Raw genomic sequence first — 14,877 nt, 5'->3', positions numbered from 1 at the left:
CACATGGGTTATTATTTTTTTTTATAATTTTTTTGGGTTAAGCATAAATTAGGGTGGCTGGTGGTGGTGGGTAGAGGTCGTTTAAGGTGTGTAGTGGTGATGGGTGGAGTTAGTTTGGATGGGAATTTTCGGTGGGGGCTTGGTGACTTATGCAAACAGTGGGGTGGGGAGGGTTTGTTTTCATTTTTATTTGTTTTTTAAAAAACATCTTAGCGACCGCCAAAAGCAGTCGCAAATAGTCAGATTTGCGGCCGCAGCCTCAACAGTCGCAATTATTTAAGTTTACCACCGGTGTACAAACGATCGTTGAAAATAAAAAAAAACGGTCATAAAAAATTTGCGACTGTCTGTTAGTCGTACAAATTTAATTTTGCGACCAAGTTAATGATTACTTGGTTACGACCGTCTACGGTCGCAATTATTTTCAGCGACAATTTTTGCTATTTTAACGACCGTTAGCAACAGTAACTTGTAGACACCTAATTATGTCTCCCCAAAAACCAAACCTAATGATGAATATCTTTCACGTCATTTGATTATCGAGCAAGGTGAAATGTGAAAGAGTCTTGGATTCCTCTGTATTTAATTAAAATACTTCAATCTGTTTTCACAAATCATTCATTTCGTACCATATTTATGAAAAAGGTCCAGTCCAATTTAGTTTGGTTCATGATAAGGGTTTAATAATGGTGTAGTTGGATGGGGCTGATAGGAATGGTGTCTTTTGAACAAGTGTATTATTCCGGTAGAGGGTTCAGAATTATTAGAAAGTTTATTATTCAGTGAGGTCAAGTGATCAGATTGCCTAGGTATGCCTAGGTGGAGGCCGCTTCCGATCAGTAATATTAATGAGTATTTAATATTACAGCTTAATCTTGATTGAACCCTTCGGGTCACACCCAAGAAACAAACGATCCGACATGACGAATTAATCTGAAAGGAATTAATAAGTCACTCGAGTATTGTGAACAAAGACGTCAGATTTCGAGCTTAGAGTGTCAGGACGAATCTTAAAAGTTAAGCCAAAATTTAGGAATTGGCGAGACGGGAAAATGCTTCAAGTAACAAGTAAAAACCCTAGCCAATCAAAAGGATAAGGAAGCGCGCCAAATAGAAGTACGCCACATGGCAGCGCCATGTGGCAAGGGGCACGGACTCGGGTGACGGGTCATGGACGCGAGCCAAAAGGTGGCGACCCAACCGAACCCAACTTGGGGCTCAAGGTTGGATGCCACATGGTTAGCTCACAATGCATGTGAGTTGCCTTGGGGAGCAAGTGAGGAACTAGTCCTCACCTAACCATGTGACAGTTGTTACTTAGTTATTACTTTGTTTATTTAACTAGGGATTGAATTCAACATTCTTTCCATGTGGGATTTTTTTGTGAAAAAGTCCCACATTGAAAGATGGGTGGAATTCATAAGAAAACATTTCTTATAAATAGCCAAGGCATACCTTGGGATTGTTCACTTGAGTAAGAGTTAGGAAAGGCATCTTCATTGAGGAAACCTTTAAACTCATAATTACTCGAGTAGTTTGATCGGGCAGAGTTAACCTCTAAGAAATAAACGTAGTCGGGGTCGTGTTGTGGGTGGATACCGTAGGAGGTTTTCGCCTATTGCGAGACTTAAGATTTCTCAAGTACGAGCTCGGTGTACGTGTGAAGCACGCGTAAAAGGTAATTATGTCTTTCCTTAATTCTTGTTAATTATGTATTTTGATTATTTTAATTTTGAGTGTGATCTTGACTCGGGTTTTATTTTTTGCGATGAGTTAGACTCATCAAAACTCAATAGGGGCTCGAAAAGAGATTTCTAACGATATATTATAAGCCCAATTCCGATGAATAATGAGGAAATTATGGCCAAAATACTAAATTGGGCCTGAAATGGTTTTATATGGCCCAATGATCTAGTGGAGGGTCCATTAATTAATATTAGGATTGCTTTTAATCTTCTAGAATAATCTAGAAGATTATTTTGAATTATAATCGGATTAGGATTAATAATTATATTTTTTATAAAATAAAGAATTCTATTTGGATTAAAAAAAGTGTCTTAAAGAGATTAAATCTAATTTTCAAAGATAAGTACGGACGTTAATTAATCGAATTTAATATTAAGGATTCTGTATGGATTTTAGAAAACACGTGAACCATCTCAAAACGAAAGAACAAGCGCGCCGCAAAAAAGCTTTTGAACCATGACAAGGCTGACGCGCCGTGACAGAGGTACATAGTTTTATTCTAGGTTTGATTCAGTCCTTTTCTGATCATTTCTGGGCTAATTTTCTTATAAATACGGTCGTATTTCCCCGTTTTTAATCAAAAATCATCTAATTATCTCTCTTAAGCAATAACTTACTCTTTCTCTCTCTTTCTAAGCCTATCCCTTTTACAAACACAATACTGCGTTCACGAGTTCTAGACATACCTAGCCAAGCTCAAAGTCGCCTTGCGCCCTAGACGTGAAAGGTTGATAATTTCTGAGGGTTTGGTCCCAAATCCTATTTTAATTATTTATTAATCATTTGATTTAAATATTTTTCTTGAAGTTACTAGTGTGTGTACTGTTTTGATAGAAAGAGATACGAGGCATCAAAGTAAATAATTAATTACTTAATTATTCTCTTGTTATAGAAATCAAGCTTAGATTATGTTAATTCCTAGTTTCATGTTAGGATGCTTTTATTGCTTTCTTTTATCATGTTAAGGTTGTTTCCTATTTCTTCTACCATGTTAGTATCATGTTAGGGTTACAGATTTGATCTTTATTGCTTAGTAAGATGCTAAGATTTGTTATTAATCTTGTTAGTATCATACCTAGGATCTTGCTAATATTATGCTTTCATGAGATCAAGAATATTATTATGATGATGGTGATTTGTTGGTGTCAATAACATTATTGTTGCTTGATATATTATGTTATTGCTTGATCATGCCCTCTCTTGGAGGATTAAAGGGAATTTGTACTTGTAATCACGCTTAGTAAGATAATTAATCATCTTGTTTAGGAAAATATGATTGTAATTCAAGTGATCGCAAAGAATAGATTAGTTTGTGCATTAATATTCAACCAACATAGATTAAACATGTTTAGGATTAATATATTGATTGTATGTTGATGGGAAAGCGCACATGAATATGAGAAGAATAAAGTAGAGGTCTATTAATAGGGCAGGTTCAATCTCTTTTAGGTTGGATTTATATCTTCATCCCCGAATATCCAGTCATGGTTCCTTACCACTATGGAGTTAGCGTTCTCATAGATCGTGAAGGGGTGTAACCTTCACCCTATGAACGGTTTACAAGTTCCTAAAACTTGTTGGCAACTCTTTTAGTCTAGCTTCCTTCCCTTTATACACCACCATGCTTAAGTGTATGGTCACAGTAGGGCTCAAGTGTGGGATGCTTGAAATATTCCCTACATCGCTAAAACTGTAATTTTTAGTTGTTTAAAAAGTCTCCTCATGGCCAACCACCTAGAGGGATGAGGCACATCATGGGCTTATTCCTCTTATGTTCAATATAGGCCCTTTTTTTAGACCTTATAGGATTCATTTAGTTGGGTTTTGACTATTTTACTAGCTCAAATATTGTTAGTACCTCTAGCTATGATATAACGACGATCCTAAAGAACGAACTGAATTATTTCCATAATTTAATCCATTACATATCCAGTAATTGCATTTGACGAAAACGTAAAACCTTTAACCTCCCAATTGTCTAAGACAAGTGTGCAATATTCATATCCTTTAGTCAATTTGTGGTTATTTGATGATATGACTGCATCACATGCCGAGATCATATTAATCTATAATTCATTTCTTGAAATCTATGTAAGAATTACAAACCAAATGATTACTATGTAATCCATTTAAGCACGACCATGCATTTTCTCAATTCTCCCTCTTCAAGAGGCCATGACACATTTTCTATATATATACGCAGACTTAATCTAATCTTGTGCAAACTAAAGCTCCCAGTCAACTTTTGAAGTAACCAAGAAATTGATGAATCTTATTTATCTAACATTCGTAGTCACGTTTATGCTAGTTTTTATACCTTTTTCTTAGTCTTTTTGGCCGATTTTAGGATCATATTTTCATAGGTCATAATTTATTGCTCTATTACGTTTCGTTTGTGTATTTCTTAATGTTTCAGGTGATTTCATAGTCATTTGGATGTTTTGAAGGATTTATAGTTGATTCGGATGATAGTTGGATGGAAGCCGATAGATTAAGTTGTTGATTGAAGATTCTATGCTTGTTGAAGTTGATTTTGATTAGTGTGCACATGGAAAATATACATATATATAGCATCCTTAAGAGGTCACTATGCACCAATCTAGATTGAACTTGAGTAAAAATGATGCAAAATACTAATGAACGACGAGGCAAAAACGGACCCTTGTGCACTATGTGAGCCATAACTTAAGTTCTATAAATCCAATTGAGGTGATTCAAGTTGGTTTAGAAACTAGACTTGATGATCTTTCTAATGATAGGTTTCACGCCTTCATAAAATCCCTAGATTTTAAGTTACAACCACTAGAATTCAGTCCCGAAAATCTGCCAGTCAAGCACCTAGCCATCGGGCGATGGAGCTGCCGCACACACGACCCTTCGAATCTGCCTGGCCCGCTGGAAATCCATCGGGTGATGGTCAAAAATCGACTTTATTGCAACCCTTGATCACTCGAACATCAGCCACCCATTGGACGATTGGTTTGTCGTGCGGAAATCATACAATTTGTCTTCCATCGATTTTGATTCTCCAAGCGACCAATCACATGACGAATTTTGTTATTTTTATTTCCTTATTTTATTTTATTGATTTATTTTATTGTGAATTAGGCTTTAATATAAATACTCGAGAGGATTTTATTTTCTTCTCTTATGCCTTATTTTCTAGAGAGAACGCTTCTTTAGTTTTTCTCTCCATTGTTGAACCCTAGTATATTACTCTCCATTAATTCAATCATCGAGGTATTTTATTTAATCTTTCGTTCTTTATTTTATTAATAATGAATTCTATTTTATTTATCTCTTTTTTATTGTTAATTTTTTTAATTACTCCTTTCGTTTTTAAATACTCACAGTGGGGCTCAAGTGTGGGATGCTTGAAATATTCCCTACAGTTTTTGGCGAATCCACTGGGGAGGATTTCCATTAAAATTCCTAAAATATATTTTGGCAATGATTTAGAATGAGTGGATGAGACTGGAAAAGTTCTAAGTATTCATGTGTGTAATTTTGATTGACATTATTGGCGTAGGCATTATAAAGGTCCGCATTGGATAGACCATCCGTAATGCGTCAAAAACATAGGATTTTTACACGTAGGAAATTTGGGAAATATATTTCACAACTAGGATCTAAATAACGCTATGAAAAATTGGAAAATTCTAAGAACAGAAAGCTGCCGAGGCATGTAGGAACCGGCGTTGAGAAAATAGTGCCTTTCGCAGTGTGATGGCACTGTCACTTCGCACAGCAATGTTGCGTGGCTACAAGGTCATCGTCTTGCGACAGGCCCTGTTGTCTCACACTAAGTTCCTAATACCGAGCTAGAAATATACCTTCTTGATTTGACCAGTTCTAGTACTGTTTGCTCGATTTTACTTCCTGATTGAGTTTTTTTCTCACTTTTCTGAACCAATATGTTTTCTACATATGGCCATAACCCTCTGGGAATTCATGCTCCATCTACCCAATCGAACACTCATTTCAAAGAAGGGTACATTCGAGTTTGTGAATTCACCAAACCGTGGAAGCAAGTTTAACTTGCAGGGTCCCATCCATACGCGTCAATCCTACCAAAGGTAAGGCTTCTGCGCGATGCATCTGGACTCATAACCATGGAATCTCTTTGTCTAACCATAATCCTTGAACTTTAGAGAAATAGAGCCATGGTTAGGTTGTAAACTCATTGCATCATATTGTGACTATTTGACTACTCGTGCATTATTTGCTTGTGCATATTTATATGTGATTAAACTAACCTTTTGATTTGACTCGTGATTATAAATATGCTTAAATCAACTAATCAAAGACTAAAGGACTTTGCTTAATTAATTAACCAATTAGTATAAGTAATTAAAGTCTAAATAAATTGATCGAACTTGACTTAGTACAGCTATAGGTTTTTTCCTCTAAGATAGAACGCTGGAAACATGCTCAGACCAACGTTTCAGTAATGACGCCAAGGTTTGACCTGTGGCACGGCACGCTAGTGTCCTTCGTGAAGCGACATCAATGTCGCGCTGTGACGGTACTAGCGCATCGCGATAGTCCCATTGTTTGCGCGATGGTCTAGTTTCCTGCTTGAGTCTTCACGTTGAGTCTAATTAATCAGTTTGTTGATGGCAGAAACCATATTTTTGTTGGGGTTTGGTGAGCCCGACTCACCGCGGAAACAAACCCAAAACCAAGACCGCACTCGCAATAAATAAAACCATAAACATAAATAAATTAATCACAAGATGAAGACAAGATAATTACCTTTGGTACGTGCTTCGCCCAAATGGAAGGGGCTCTTACTTTGAAAGCTAGCCTCAATACGACGGCCTCCAACGATAGTCCACCCACAACTCGACCACCGAAAACGGTCTAATGCCTTAGAGTTAGCAAGGCCCGACCTAAACCCTAGTGATTAATGAGTTCAAAGGTTGTCACAATGGTGATGCCTTTTTCAACTCTCACTCAAGTGATTTTCCCAATACCCCAACTTGGGTATTTATAGGAAAAATAAGAGAGTGAAAAGCTCTCTCATCAATGTGGGAGAATTTGATTTTTCCATTTTATTTTAAAGCTAAAATAAAATTAATAATCAAACTAATAATAAATCAACAAGTGGCAAGCTCATGTGACAGGTTAGGTGAGAACCATTTGGAGGATGGGGGACCAAACTTGCTCCCCACTCTCTCCCTCACCTTGCGACACTTGGAAACTTCCACTTGGGCACCATGGCACCCAAGTGGGCTTCCAATTTTGCTCCTGCCCTTCTCTCGGCCCAGCCATCCCTGCAACATAAAATGCGGGCTGCTGCTCGCATTCTCTCGGCCAGCACCCATGCACTTGCGTGTGGGTTGCTGCTGCTAGCATGCCGCGCACCTAGTGTGGGCTGCTAGCTGCAGCATGCTAGCACGCCACGCACTAGGTGCGGGCAGTTAGCCGTAGCTTTCTAGCAAGCCCTTGCACTTGGTGCGGGCTGCTAGCTTAGCTATACCCCTTAGCACTCGGTGTTCTGATGCTAGGGGTATTTTGGTCTTTGTTGATTTATTATTATTTTTATGTCTCGTCTTTTACCATTTTTTGACTCGACTTCCGACGTTCGGTTTCAACGCCCTAAGCTCTAATTCCCGACGTATAAATATTAATTAAATAGTTGACTTATTAATTAATTCATAATTAATTAGTCGCTTCGGTTCGTTAGTTGCTTGGGTATGACCCGAAGGGTTCAGTCAAGATTAAGCTGTAATATTAATTATGCATTAATATTACTGATCGGAAGCGGCCTCCACCCAGGCATTCCGATCACTTGACCTTACTGAATATATTAGCTTTCTAATAATTCTTAACCCACTAACGGAATAGTACACTTGTTTGAAGGACACCATTCCTTTCAATCTCCCACTTGTCCTTCCAGACAAGTGCGCATTTAGTGTACATCCTTTTTCCTATGTCGCTTAATGTCTCTTCATGAACTATAAGGTAAAATTATTTCGTCATCCTTATTATGTCCAGTAGTGTTTCTCGATTCCGAGTCCGACTATCAATAAACAGATGATTTCTAAAATCCATCCGAGCACGGCCATGCATTTTTACAGTCTCGCTCTATGAGAGGCCTTGTATACAACAAAGACATATTCCCTATTTTAGTAGGGGGACATTCCCAGTCTTGTAATGTAGCTCCTCTTACTGAGAGGACCTAGTTGCCCGAGTGTTGCCGTTATAATCCCCTATTACGGCATATGTTTGACAACATCTAAGCGGACTAGTACTCAAACAAGAGAACTCACAATACTCATGGTCGAGGAAATAGGTTCCGATAGCCATAATGAGAAGTATACTTATTGATTAGGGGATTTTTATCCACAAATCACCGTCTGACAAGTGGACCAACCAGGTTCCGCCACGTGTCCTTCACGTAGGCCAATAAGAGCCTGCCACGTGTCAATCACAGATACGTCCTCTACGGACCGATCGAGGCACGCCACGTGTCCACCCATGCCAAATGGGAAAACCGGCCAACAAGGCCCAATCCTGTCTAGAGGCCCGGTCAGCCCTAGGTTTACCCTAAACCTAGAGAGTGGCACGCTTCTCAAGACTATAAATACTTAATTAATCCTCATTAAAGGGGATCAAGCAAACATCAAGCAATTGAGGAAGCAATTGATCAAGCAATTAATCTCACCTGAAGAACAGAGAAGAACAGAAACATTACGGAACACTAATAACCGGCTAATCTCGCTAACAACGCAGATTACCAACATTAAACACTCTCACCTAGAGAGATCTTATTACTTTAATTTCCGTATTAATTACTCCTTAATCAGGTACTAACTTGACCGTTGGAGGCGGAGCTCTCAGGAGTCTCCGTTATTTTGCAGGTACAGGCGTCCGGATCCAGTCTCGGAATTGTAACTCTCCCGCAGGACATCAGAAAACCCCGAAACATTTGGCGCCGTCTGTGGGGAGAGTACTTCAGAGATGGCATCCAAGTCTGTACCGACTCCTGAAGAGAGGCGTCCCCTAAACGACCCTCAAGTTCAGTTGGACCATGACACCGAAAGTGAATTTGAAGTTGAAACTCATACAGCTCCAGACGGGACCCTAAGGGCCCGACGTACCCGTCATACCGAAAGGAGGGAACGGGAGCATCTTCAAACAGGAAGCGAGCCAGCAGGCGCACCGCCTGCTCGGCAACAGCCGACTGATGGGTCTGCTCCCATCACAAGGAACGAACTCATGACCTTCATGAGGGACTTCAAGGGAGAGATTCAAGAGTTGATCAACAAGAAGCCGCCTGCTTCAGTTAAGGAGCAGTCGGCCAAGAAACCTTCCACTTCACTAAAGAGGAAGCCAGTTCAAGGGCGAGAAGCGACTCCTCATCCTAAATCTAGGAAGCGGGAGCCACCTGCCCTTGATTTCACAAAATTCCGTTATCCTACAGGAAATAGGAAACCGGTTCGTCATATTCAGGCGGACGGGTCAAAGCAAACGTTCACAGATGCTCGGCTACTGCTAGAGTAGAAGAAGAGTGACCGATTGTCAGAGTCGGCTTCTACTTCAGACTTTCAAGACAGTTTGCGAAATGCCTCGATGAGGCATACTCAGTCGTACCATGAGAGTCAGTCAGGCGGCACCTCCCGTCAGTCCGGCTTTCATAGTGCCCAGGCGGTACCAAATTTACCATTTGTGCCGCAACAACAGTATTTTATGCAGCCACCTCCATTTGGTGGACCTGCAGCAAAAAACGTCCAACCTATGGACTGGCAGCTACGGTTGCTTAGACTTGGTGAACAGCCGTCGGCCTTCTCCAAGGAAATTACTGAAGCCGCTCAGCCGGCCAAAGTAAAAAATGTACTAGTAGGCGCCTATGACGGCACTACTAACCCAGAAGACCATCTGATGGCATTCACCAACCTGATGTACCTTCAAGGGTTGGATGATCCCACTTGGTGCAAGTGTTTCCCAGCGACTCTCAAGGGAATCACACAGCAATGGTTCGGCAACCTGCCGACTGGTTGTGTAAACAGCTTTAGGACGCTTGCTTACTTATTTGCCTCCAACTTCGCCATGAACATCCTTGCGAAGAAAACGACCCTTGATTTGGGAACAATTCAGCAGGGCGAGAAGGAGGTGCTTCGTTCTTACATCAGGCGGTTCAACCTGATGAGAATACAGATTCAAGGGTTACCGGATGAGGTAGCTTATACTGACTTTTTTAGAGGTCTCAAAGACGGGTCTACCTTCAAATTTGATTTGGTTCGAAAAAGGGTGGCGACTCTTCAAGAGGCCTTGATTGAAGCAGAAGCCTATATACAGGCGACTGATCTGTGTACGATAAAACAGTCGGACGGGAAAAGGTTCGACAAAAGAGAAGGACGACAGAAACAGTCGTCTAACAAAGATGAGAAAAGAAAAGAGGTCTGGGCGGCTGATTCCTCTAAACAGCCGGCCCAGAAAAAGAAAAAAGAATTCAAACCATACTCCCCAAAGTATGTGTTTAACAAGGATAACCAGTTTATCCTAAAAGAAATAAAGGGACGGATCTCAATTGAGAAGCCGGCCCCCATGAAGGGTTCTGCAAACAACCGGAACCAAGATAAAATCTGTGCTTATCATGATGACGTTGGTCATCACACCAATGATTGCATCAGTCTCATGCGGTACCTAGACCGCCTGGCTGAGCAAGGTGATCTTGACACTTATGTCAAGAAATCTACGGGGAACACTTCCTCAAAAAAGCAGTCGGCCAAAAAGAATCAACAGGCCGACAGCTCCGATACAGATGATGCAGTCGTCTACACCATTGCAGGCGGCTTCTCAGGAGGCGTCCCCACTATTAGGGGAAACAAAGATAATATAAGGCGGTTAGATGTAAATTCCGTTCACCAAGAACGGCCGTCCAAATATACATTTCCTGAGATTGTCATCACTGAAGAGGATCTAGGAGGGGTAAGGGGGCCGCATGACGACCCTCTCGTTATTGAATGTAAAGTGGCCAACCAGAGAGTTGGCCGAATCCTCATAGATACCGGGAGCTCCTCAGATCTCATCAGCAGCAAATGTCTGTCGAAACTGAAATATCAGACGGACTGCATACATCCGGCCTCCCACCCTTTAATAGGGTTTGGAGGAGGAGTCGTCCACCCACTGGGACGAGTAGATTTGCCCATTCGCCTTGGCGAAAAAGGGGAAGGACGACACATGGTAGTCCGATTCCTAGTAGTAGAGGAACTCTCGGCCTACAACATGATTCTGGGTCGACCAACCCTGAATAAATCCAAGGCTGTTATAATCCCGTCTCTTATGTTGCTCAAGTTTGAGAGGGATAATGGAACAGTCGGCTCCCTAAGGGGAGATCAGAGGATGGCCCGAGAGTGCTATCTCTCGGATGTCAAGCCCACTATTATGGCCACTGGGTCAAGTGGAGAAAAAACAGACCTTGACAATGTCAAGGAGAGTGCGCCTGTTCAAGAAGCAGGCGGCAAAAAGAGAAAGGCGTCCCAGACAGAGTCCGCAAGAAAAGCAAGAAAATAGCAATCATTGGCAGAGGAGCGGCCGAATGAGTTCCGCTCTCAGCCGGCTGGTGAGCATGCGGACCTGATCTTAGACGACTCACGTCCTGACCGAACAGTCAAAGTTGGGACGACTGCTCTGAGAAACCTTGGTGACGACTTTCACAACTTATTGAAAGAATACAAGGACATCTTTGCATTTGAAGTCCATGAAATGCCAGGCATTAGTCCTGATCTGGCGGTACATAAACTCGCTGTGGATCCGAAAAAGAAGCCGGTACGGCAAAAGAAGCGGAACCATGGCGAAGAAAGAAGTCAGGCGGCAGCCGCCGAAGTTAAAAAATTACTTGATGCAGGGTTCATTCGGCAATGTTACTTCCCAGACTGGGTTGCAAATGTGGTGCTTGTTAAAAAGCCGAATGGCACCTGGCGAATGTGTGTAGACTACACGGACTTAAACAAGGCGTGCCCCAAAGACAGTTACCCTCTGCCTAAAATTGATAACCTGGTCGACTCAATAGCCGGTCATGCCTTGATGAGTTTCATGGACGCCTATTCTGGTTTCCATCAAATTCCCTTATGGAAGAAAGATCAGGAGAAGACGGCCTTCGTCACTGATCAGGGGTTATACTGTTACACGGTCATGCCGTTTGGTCTTAAGAATGCCCCGGCTACCTTCCAACGAATGATAAACACTGTGTTCTTTGATCAGATTGGGAGAAACGTCGAGGCATATATTGATGATATGATTGTCAAGAATAAACTTCAGAAAGATCATCTGATGGACCTCCGAGAAACTTTCGCCACACTCAGGCGGCACCATGTCATGCTCAATCCCAAGAAATGTGTATTTGGAGTTGAGTCTGGGAAATTTCTCGGATTCCTTATCAATCAGAGAGGAATAGAAGCGAACCCTGAGAAGGTGCAGGCGGTCATCGACATGCAGTCGCCTCGTACCATCCGAGAGGTTCAGAAGTTAACAGGTTGTCTGGCGGCCTTGGGAAGATTTCTAAGCCGATCAGGCGACAAATGCCTATACTTTTTCCAGGCAATAAAGAAAAAGGCAAGGTTTGAATGGGGGCCGGATGCTGAGGCCGCCTTCTAGAAATTAAAAGTTCACTTGCATTCCTTGCCGAGGCTGGTCAGCCCTTTGCCCAAAGAGGATCTCTACATGTACCTGGCCGTCTCTGATCATGCGTTAAGCGCTGTTCTCCTTGCTGAAAGGGACGGCTGTCAGCTCCCGGTCTACTTTGTCAGTCACGTACTGAAAAATGCCGAGTTGAGGTATCCCCTAGTGGAGAAATTTGGTCTTGCACTCTTCATGGCTGTTAAAAAATTGAAGCCCTACTTTTTGGCACATACAGTCGTCGTGTATACAGACCAACCTATCAAGCGGCCGCTGACCATCATGGAGTCGTCAGGCCGAATGATCAAATGGGCCATAGAAATACAGAGCCTCGAAGTTACTTTCGAGCCTAGAAAAGCAGTAAAGGGGCAAGCCTTTGCTGACTTTATTGTAGAGATGACTCGTCCTCCTGACTCTCAAGTTCCAGACCAAGTATGGAAGGTATATGTGGACGGAAGCTCTACTTCAAATGGTTGTGGAGCAGGCGTCGTATGTCAGTCTCCAGAGGGCGACATGTTCGAGTATGCTCTACGCTTCAGTTTTCAGGCTTCAAACAATGAGGCAGAATATGAAGCTTTACTAGCCGGGATCCGCATGTGCAAGGCGGCAGGGGCAAGAAAAATAGACGCCTGTTCTGATTCACAATTGATAGTGAGTCAGTACAATGGCGAATACGAAGCAACCCATCCGGCCATGATCAAGTATTTACAGGCGGTCCGACAAGCAGTCGGCTCCCTTGAGGATTTCCATCTGATCCAAGTGCCGAGATCAGAAAACAACCAGGCGGATGCACTGTCAAAATTAGCATCATCCGCCTCCTCCGATACTCCTCGAACTGTTTTTTGGGAAGTAATGGGGAAGAGAAGCATCGAGGAAAACCCTATTGGAATCCTAGACAGAAGCTCAACCTGGATGGATTCAATCAGGGCATATCTGACAAACGGTACACTGCCGGATGATCCTCAACAGGCAGCAGCACTGAAAAAACGAGCCACCTGTTTTGAAATGATTAAGGGAGAACTTCACAAGAGGGGGTACCTTCAACCCTTCTTAAAGTGTGTTACTCCTGAAAAGGGACGAGAGATACTAGATGATCTTCACTCTGGTTACTGTGCTTCTCATATAGGTGGTAGGATGCTTGCTCAAAGGGCAAGGCGGCAGGGCTACTTTTGGCCTACTTTGGAAGCAGATGCAATGGAGATGGTGAAAAAATGTGACAAGTGCAAAAGGTTTGGCAAACTAATTCACCGTCCGGCTACTGACCTCACTACCATTCACAGCCCACTACCGTTTGCTAAGTGGGGCATGGACATTCTGGGTCCATATACGCCTGCTACAGGCGGCAGAAGGTACATACTTGTTGCCGTTGACTACTTCACTAAATGGGTAGAGGCGGAGGCTGTAAAGGGAATCAAGACGAAAGATGTAATTTCATTCATTTGGAAAAACGTCATCACTCGGTTCGGGGTTCCCATGTCTATGGTTTTTGATAATGGTCCCCAATTTGAGACGCCTGTTCTCAAAAGCTGGTTGGGAGACCAAGGAATTGCACACTACTTTGCATCTGTCGGCCGTCCACAAGCAAACGGCCAGGTAGAAGCCTTTAATAAAATCATCTCAGACGGTCTCAAGAAAAAGATTGAACGAGCAGGAGGCCTATGGGCGGATGAACTACCACATGTTCTCTGGGCCATTAGGACGACTGAAAAAGGGGCGACTGGAGAAACTCCATTCCTCCTGACTTATGGTGCGGAAGCTGTTCTTCCAATAGAACACTACGAGCCGACTCTTCGAGTAATGCTATATGACGAAGAGGCAAACTGGGAAGCCATGCGCCTGGCATTAGACTCACTTCCTGAAAAGAGGGGCAATGCTGTTTTGCGCCATGAGATCTATTGCCTGAGAATGACTAGATCATACAACAAAAAAGTACACAGGCGTCCACTCAAAGTAGGGGACTTTGTACTTAGAAAAATGGAAGCAGTTGGTAGGGCTAATGAGTCTGGCAAACTAACTCCCAACTGGGAAGGACCCTACCGAATCTATGAGGAAGTCAGGGACGGTACCTACCGTCTGGAAACACCAGACGGACAACCGTTGCCTCGAACTTGGAATGTAGATAACCTTAAAAAATATTTCTTCTGAATGATGTAAAGTAAAGAGCTACTTAATAAAAGTTTGCACTTACTATTCAATTTTGTACTACGAGGGGCATGCCGTCTATACCTTTACAGTCGGCTACTCTCCATTGAGTTTTTCACTCTATCTTCAGAGGGGCATGCCGTCTATACCTTTACAGTCGGCTACTCTCCATTGAGTTTTTCACTCTATCTTCAGAGGGGCATGCCGTCTGTAAGTTTACAGTCGGCTACTCTCCATTGAGTATTTTACTCACAATACTTAGCTAAAAAGATTAGGGCCTGGCCGACCCTGTGCCTAACAGGCGGCTACCCTTCTTTTACTTAACACCTACATTCACCAAGAACTTACCAAGGCCACAGGCCG

Source organism: Chenopodium quinoa, unplaced genomic scaffold (assembly GCF_001683475.1).
Source record: "Chenopodium quinoa cultivar QQ74 unplaced genomic scaffold, ASM168347v1, whole genome shotgun sequence".
NCBI classification, from domain to species: Eukaryota; Viridiplantae; Streptophyta; class Magnoliopsida; order Caryophyllales; family Amaranthaceae; genus Chenopodium; species Chenopodium quinoa.
This window is presented reverse-complemented; position numbering follows the sequence as displayed.